The sequence below is a fragment of the Morone saxatilis genome, unplaced genomic scaffold, assembly GCF_004916995.1.
Source record: "Morone saxatilis isolate NCDOM2014 unplaced genomic scaffold, NCSU_SB_2.0 Contig9, whole genome shotgun sequence".
Taxonomy (NCBI): Eukaryota; Metazoa; Chordata; class Actinopteri; family Moronidae; genus Morone; species Morone saxatilis.
In genome coordinates, this window is record NW_023340268.1 from 22,420,226 (window position 1) to 22,427,322 (window position 7,097).

The window sequence follows — 7,097 nt, forward strand, 5'->3', positions numbered from 1 at the left end:
GATAATCAGTGTTATCCACTTCACAATGTTATGGCTGATCGGTGTATGTGTGGGACAGGCTTTAATAGTTTGTTATTCCAAGATGGACATTGGTGTTGACAACCTTGTTGTCAAACCATATAAATAGCTTCAATTAGCTATTTAGCTATAGCTTTTTGTCATATCTATTATAGAATCCACTGCATCAAGACGAAAACAACCAAGCTCCCTTACAGCAATGTTATGATGAGTGGCTCCTTGATTTGTTTGGATCCTGTGCTTACACACAACAGCATATGGGTGATGTCATACATATTCCTCCAGACGATTTTACGCCTTTACTCTCATTGAAGGTTGGTATCTGTAATGCGCAAAAAACATATCAAAGAGAAAAAGAAGACTGTGGTTAACAGTGCAAGTTTGAAAATATTCCACAAATTGACTTTGTAATTGTTTTATGAAGGTAGAAATATATGCAACACATTTGTTAGGCCTCAAGGATACACACAATGAATGCAAACAGAACAATGTTTGTTCACAGGAGGACTCCTCTGGGGGAACTCACTGTTATTGTTATATTGCTATAATCTCTGCACAACAATTTCATTTTTTTATTTTTATTTTGTTGTTTCCTTGTTTTTAATAAGTTATATTTGCATAAAGGTTAACATTTGGCCACCTCTCAACCTAATTGATAAATGTATCCCCATTTTCATTTCTCTAGAAACTAGTAGTATGACCTCCCAGGCTCCATCTATGTGGAAAATCAGGGCTGATTGACGCTGCCACAGAGGAAGTAAATTATAAAAAGCCATAGTTAAAATGCTGAATCACAGGAACGAAACAGTCAATTATCAGGAAGACAAAAAGTTTAAAGCTCTCTTCAATGTTAAGTGGTCCCGATATACATATATATGTTTTTTTTTAATGTGTTTTACAGTGCACCTTTTGTATGTTTTTACATTCATATAAATATGTATACATAGATTTATTCTTCTAACTAGCTAGCTTTTTAACCTTTTTTATTTTTTTTTTTGCACGGATATACAGCACTTGTATCAATGAAAAATACAATTGCCTTTTATGTACATAAAACAAACAAAAAAAGGAACCTTCACAGTGCTACACCTTACCAGAATCTCCAGAATGAATTAAAGCTACAGTAGGTAACTTTTGTAAAAGTCCTTTGGCTCCTCCTAGTGCTCCTAATGGCATTTGCAAGAATCCACTGGGCCAGAAAAAAACAACCAATCAGAGCCGAGAAGGATAGTTGATTGTTGAGTCTCATTCCCAGGGCGTTTTTTTTTCACAGATTATCTGTCTCATGTTTTACTGTCAGAATATAGTGATAAGTTTCAACAATAATGACGGAAAGTTATTTTTATCAAAGTTACCTACTGCAGCTTTAAATTATTAGTTCGGAATATCTGAAAACATATTCGTAATCATACTGTACTCAAGAAAGGGGCACCAGATGTTGTCAAATACATTGGACCTTCCTTGGAGAGACAGTAAAGCACGTCCCAAATGTGACGGGTGCAGGAGATTTCCGCTTTATCAGGAACAGTCTTGATCTGTGCTTTTTGGCATAATTGACCTTAAGTCTTCACACGAATGAAAAACACTTGAAGAAAAGATGAATATGAGCATGAGTCCAGGCAGCATGTTTGACTATCAGATGTGAACATGTTCTTCATGTTGCCTTGTACTCTATACATACACTACATACAACCAACAGTCAACTCTCATACAGATTTTATAGAACTCTAGATAGATAAATAACTCGTTGTCAGTTAAAAATGGCCGTAGTCTTCTTGACTTCACTCATAGGTAAGAGCCATTATGAAGCTCAGTGTGGTCGCCCCTGGCCAATCCATCTCTGTGTAGAATGTTTTATTTTTTTTTTTACTTTGGCAGTATGCTGCTACCTCCCCCACATTGATCCAGAAAGCAAAACATAGACTGCACAAAATTTAACCAGGATTGTTTCTCAACAAAACTTCATCCAAATAAATTGGTAGATGCAATAATTACATATTCTACACACGATGGCTGCCTTAAATGGTTTCTGTATCCTGTCCTGTCCTATCTAGTCATTTAACAGGCTGTGCAGGTGATGGGTCAAGGACTCCAGTCATTTGACTTTATGTCAACATTCAAAATATACTCATCATGTGTATCAAAATCCAAAATGGCAGTATACGTGAACAAAAATGTTGTCTGTAAGGTAAACATTATGTTACATGTTTAATATATTTTGGGTGGACTTGGTTTCAGACAATATTGTTTTTTAAGGATGATGTTCTTGTTGAAAAGTAATGAATGGCAACCAAAGGAAATGTCACAAGGTAAACAAAATATCAGAATTCCTTCACTACTACTGCCACCTCACACTACTTCAACCTTTGCTTCTAAGAATGAACAAACCTTATTCTCATGACCACAAAAGAGTGCTTGTCAGGGAAAACTTGTTTGAATAATCAACCAATGCTACCGGTGTGGACAGTAATCAAGTCCAATATTCAGTGTAGAATTCAAATCCTTGTGTCTACGCTGGATTTTTTTACGCTGTAAGTCTGTCCACATTTTATTCTTTTATACTCTAGGCCTTGAATAGTAAAGATAAATATAGTGAGTATTAAGCCAGTCTCTGTGGCTTTTTTCCCCTCAACTCTGTGTGTCATCTCCCTGGTTCTGCCATCTCTTTGACTTTGGTATCTCATTCCCTCTGGAGTATCTTGTCCCTATGAAGTTGCTCCCATCCTCCCATCCATCAAATGGGAGAACCTCTAGCTTTGGCTCTCCTCTGCCCTAGAGCAGGGCGACATTTCACTGGTGACAGGAGAATAACACTTGCTGTGTTGACGTGACAAATTAGTGTGAGCATTTACTATATAACTGTAAGCCTGTTCAAAGCTTTTGGTAAGCTCATGAAAATACACAAGGAGTGCATGGTATCCGATTCTGAAGCATTTTCCAGTTTTGATTTGAGTTCAGCCAACACATTGAAGAGGCATGTTTAAGCAACAAATGGATGAAAGAAGCCAACACGTGTACACCATTAATAATATTGCAGGGTGTGGGTTTTTTAGAGGCAGTCAAGAATCTGACATTTTTGAGAAAGCATGATGTACAGACCTTTTAAGGCGCAAGGTGCTCGGAGTGTCTCAGTAATAGCAAGTGTGGGGAGATAATTGACTCCACTAAGGGCATCTAAAAAGCACTCTGAGATGAGAGCTGTATTTAAGGAAAGTTTTATTATCTGCTTTTAAATGCCAAGCCATGCACCGTTTTTGCCTGTGGGGGGGGGGAGAATGTTTCTTAAATGCCAGCATTAAGTGCAGAATATTACCTGATCGCTGCGACTGAGTTTCAGCTGCTGGCAGAGATAGCTTGTGGTCAACTCCTTTGCCTGACGGTCTGCTACAAAGAATAGTACAGGAAGTGATTTGTCAAAGCTCACTGCAGCCACCGTTCTTATCTGAGAGGAAGATGTATGCCATCTAAGGGGAGGGGTACACAGGAAGTGGCACGGAGTATCTTACAGTATGCGATACTGACCACAATTTAGGTTAAATGAAAACTGGCCTGTTTGTGTGTTGCGCAAGATTTTCCTTGAAATAAGTAAAACGCAAGCAAGATACATCAAACATCAAGGTCTCGGTCATATCAAGTGTCGTCTGTCCATGTCTGAAGACGAAAGCTGTAGTAGGTAACTTTTATTTAAAATAACTTTTTATTTTTGCTGAAACTTTCACTATATCCTGACAGTAGTACATGAGACAGATAACCTGTGAAAAAATCACGTTCCTCTGGCTCCTCCTAGAGCTCCTAATGGTATTTGCAAGAATCCACCGGGCCTGAATGAAAACAACCAATCAGAGCTAAGAAAGATAGAAAGATGCTAGACTAGACTGGACAGTTGATGTAGTCGGAAGCTTGAAGATAGCTGATTGTTGAGTCTCATTCAAGGGTCCCAAAGCCTCTGCATTTGACGACCTGGGAATGAGTCTCAACAATCATCTATCTTTCTTGGCTCGGTTTGTGGATTGGTTGTTTTCGGCCCCAAGAGAGAAATGCTGAAAAACTTCTTGCTCAAAATACTAACTCCTTTTTTTCCATAAAGAGTTAGGCCATCAATTTTAATCTGATTCTATAAAATTGTCTGCCATTATGGAGATGATCAATCTGACTTTTAATTAATAAAATAATTAATTTAGACAGACATTATGACTTATGTTCAGCTGCAACTGATGTATCTGTCCTACAAAGAACACTTTCAGTCAACACAGAAGCTGTGGTAGGAGTTTTAAGGAACAGTGGAAGTTTCACAGCGATCAAATAAATATGCCGATTGGCCTGTACTGCTGCATCCATCTCATTTAAGCTTGTCGCCCTCTTTGGGCCAATTTGTTTTGCCAGTAATTTTGATGGATCTAGCTCAGTAGCTAGCTTTATGTAGCAATATGACATCCCCATTCTATATCCGGCTACACAAAACTCTGCTTGAGTGATTTTTCCTCCAAAAAAACAGCCATCAGTGAGCAAAAAAGTTTTCAGTCACTGGACAAATCAGAGGTTTTGGTGGTGATTCAGTGGTCTAAAACCAGACTATTATGGGATTGTTCTGTCGTACATAGAATGTGTTTTTCTTATTATCTGGGATTCTGTTTGTGCAGTCCTGATTAACAATATAATACCAGTACCTTTCTGATGATGATTTGTCCCTGCGATTTGCTTGCATTGTTGAGATGTTTGTAGGGCGGTAGTCATTACAGAGGAGTTGCTGGTTTACAGTGTTGCAGGAGAATGCTGGAGCTGAGCGTTGGTGCTGTTGCAGACATGTTTCTGTTGTGCAAAGGGGCAATAAAAGGCTTTATTAGACAGGCTTGAGTTCATTATAGACGCTGTGTTTCTCTCTGCCTGCTTGGCTTAGATAAACCTTGCTCTGACCAAGGCCACATCCCTCCCGCTGTCGCTGCAGGCCCTCACTGAATTGATTTCAGTAATAAAGTGACAGTCTTGCCGTAATATACGGATGGCCTTTAATTCAAGCCTGTTACTGTGCCAAGGGGCGCTTGTTTAAGGCTTTATTTACACCCTTGCAGCGCTGCCTGGCATGCAGGGCTCCACGGTGAATCAGACCAGAAGATTTGGATAAAAGGTTTGAAATGCCAAAAGCTCTTAAAGTTGCTCAGGCAGTGTTTAAAGTACTCAACTGTGAAGTTGTGTGGGATGCACTACTTTAGCTGCACTCAGACTTGTTGTCATCAAAAGGATTGCAACTGTTGAAATTAGAGTGCGTAAAAGTTTCATTTTCTTCACTTCCTCCACAGCCATAGGCCTACTCCTACTCTGTTTTGCAAAACTGTTTGCATTTGAAGTTCCTTTATGACCTCAGAGGATTCACTTCTGTTTATGTACATGTGACAGCTATGTATTTGAGGATCGTGTTTGGATTTTGTCAGTACGGAGTGATGATGAGGCACATGTACGGAAATTGTGTGGATTTTTTGTGGTTTGAACCTAATGTTCATTTTGATGTCATTCTCCATTCAGAGGAAGATTACCTTTACAAGCTGCGCCATCAATCAGAAGCTCCGTTGCTTGACCTGTGAAAGACTGTAATTAAGTTAGCCTAATTAACTTAATGAAGTGTCACACTTGGCTGACTTTACTATATCGAGTAAATTGAAAGAAAAATAGGCATCACTACTCATCAGATGTTCTGGTATTTAGAGTGAAGTGGAGGGAATGCATTTCTCACCAACTGCTCATCCAGCGGGTGTCTATCGCAGTGGAAAACGCTAACCTTTAGCCTGGTTTTATTCCCTCAATGAGGCATTATTCATTAGCAGTCTGATTGGTTTAATCAGTATCATTGGTGCATTTATGGGATGAAGATAAATCCCTGAGTGTGATTTGAATTTGTTGGTCTCATTCTCTTATCTGTATTCGAGTTTAATCTTAATGCCGTAAGGACCGCGCGATCAATAAGCCCAACAGTCGAGGCTTTTACTCAGAGTGTATGAGGCGCTTAAAGCATGATAACCTCATCAATGATAGTTGTCTTTTAGATGTGGCTAAAGTTTAACCACTGTTTAATGTGATTTAAAGGCGAGTGGTGGCAGCTAAACAGGGGTGGCTAGCTAAAGCAGCCTGCAGGGAGCCCATGACATGGTCAAGGGTGGCCAGGCGGGACACTGAAGACAAAGAGAAAATCAATGGCTGGGAGTCACCTCAATCACTTTAACTAGGCGCTACAGACGTCCAATGCCCCTCTCAGGGGCCAATTTGTGGAGTAAACAGGAGTGTGTGATTGCCGCCGGGGTCCCCAGTGGCCCCAGCAGTCCATTTCTCTGGACCTGGCTCATTCTAATAACCCTCTTAGATAGAGTGTACATGAGGCCACTTTCCAGACCCCTCTCAGTATTTTATGGCCATAAACAGCATAGCAGACACTGAGCAGCAGCACTACCAGCCTTCGTTAAGATAACGTTCCTACAAGCCCCTGGCTCCTGCTGCGTGGGCAGAAAGCATGATATATTCTAATGACATTCTGGGTAGAGACACAACTCCGATAAATATACATAATAAACTATAGTTTAACATTTCTTTTTATGAACCCACCACAGTTAAACATAGGGGGACATTGGATATACGTTGGCTTTAACTTGTGTTGAGGACACACTGTAATCACTGCAATGCACAAACTTCAGGTTCACTAAACTTTGCGCATCCATGGGTTCAAAGACCATAGACAAGTCTTGTGTTGATAAAGCCTAACCTTAACTTAATGGAATTATGATTCTATGATGATGCATGGTAACATAAAAGGACATAACATGAAAACCAATGACTGTAGGACTATTCAATTCAATTCAATTAATTCATAACACGCGAACAGGTTATCTCAGGACATTTTCCAAAATAGAGCAGGTCTGAGACCCGTACCCTTATAAAATTATTTACAGAGAGTCAACAGTTCCCACCACTAGTATCAAGAGACATGGGACTAGAGAGATGCTTTGAGCTGTTGGTGTTTTTTTTATGTATACATTTTCTTCCCAAATAATCTTTGGCCAAGGGCAGATACTGACCTGCAGACACTACATTAA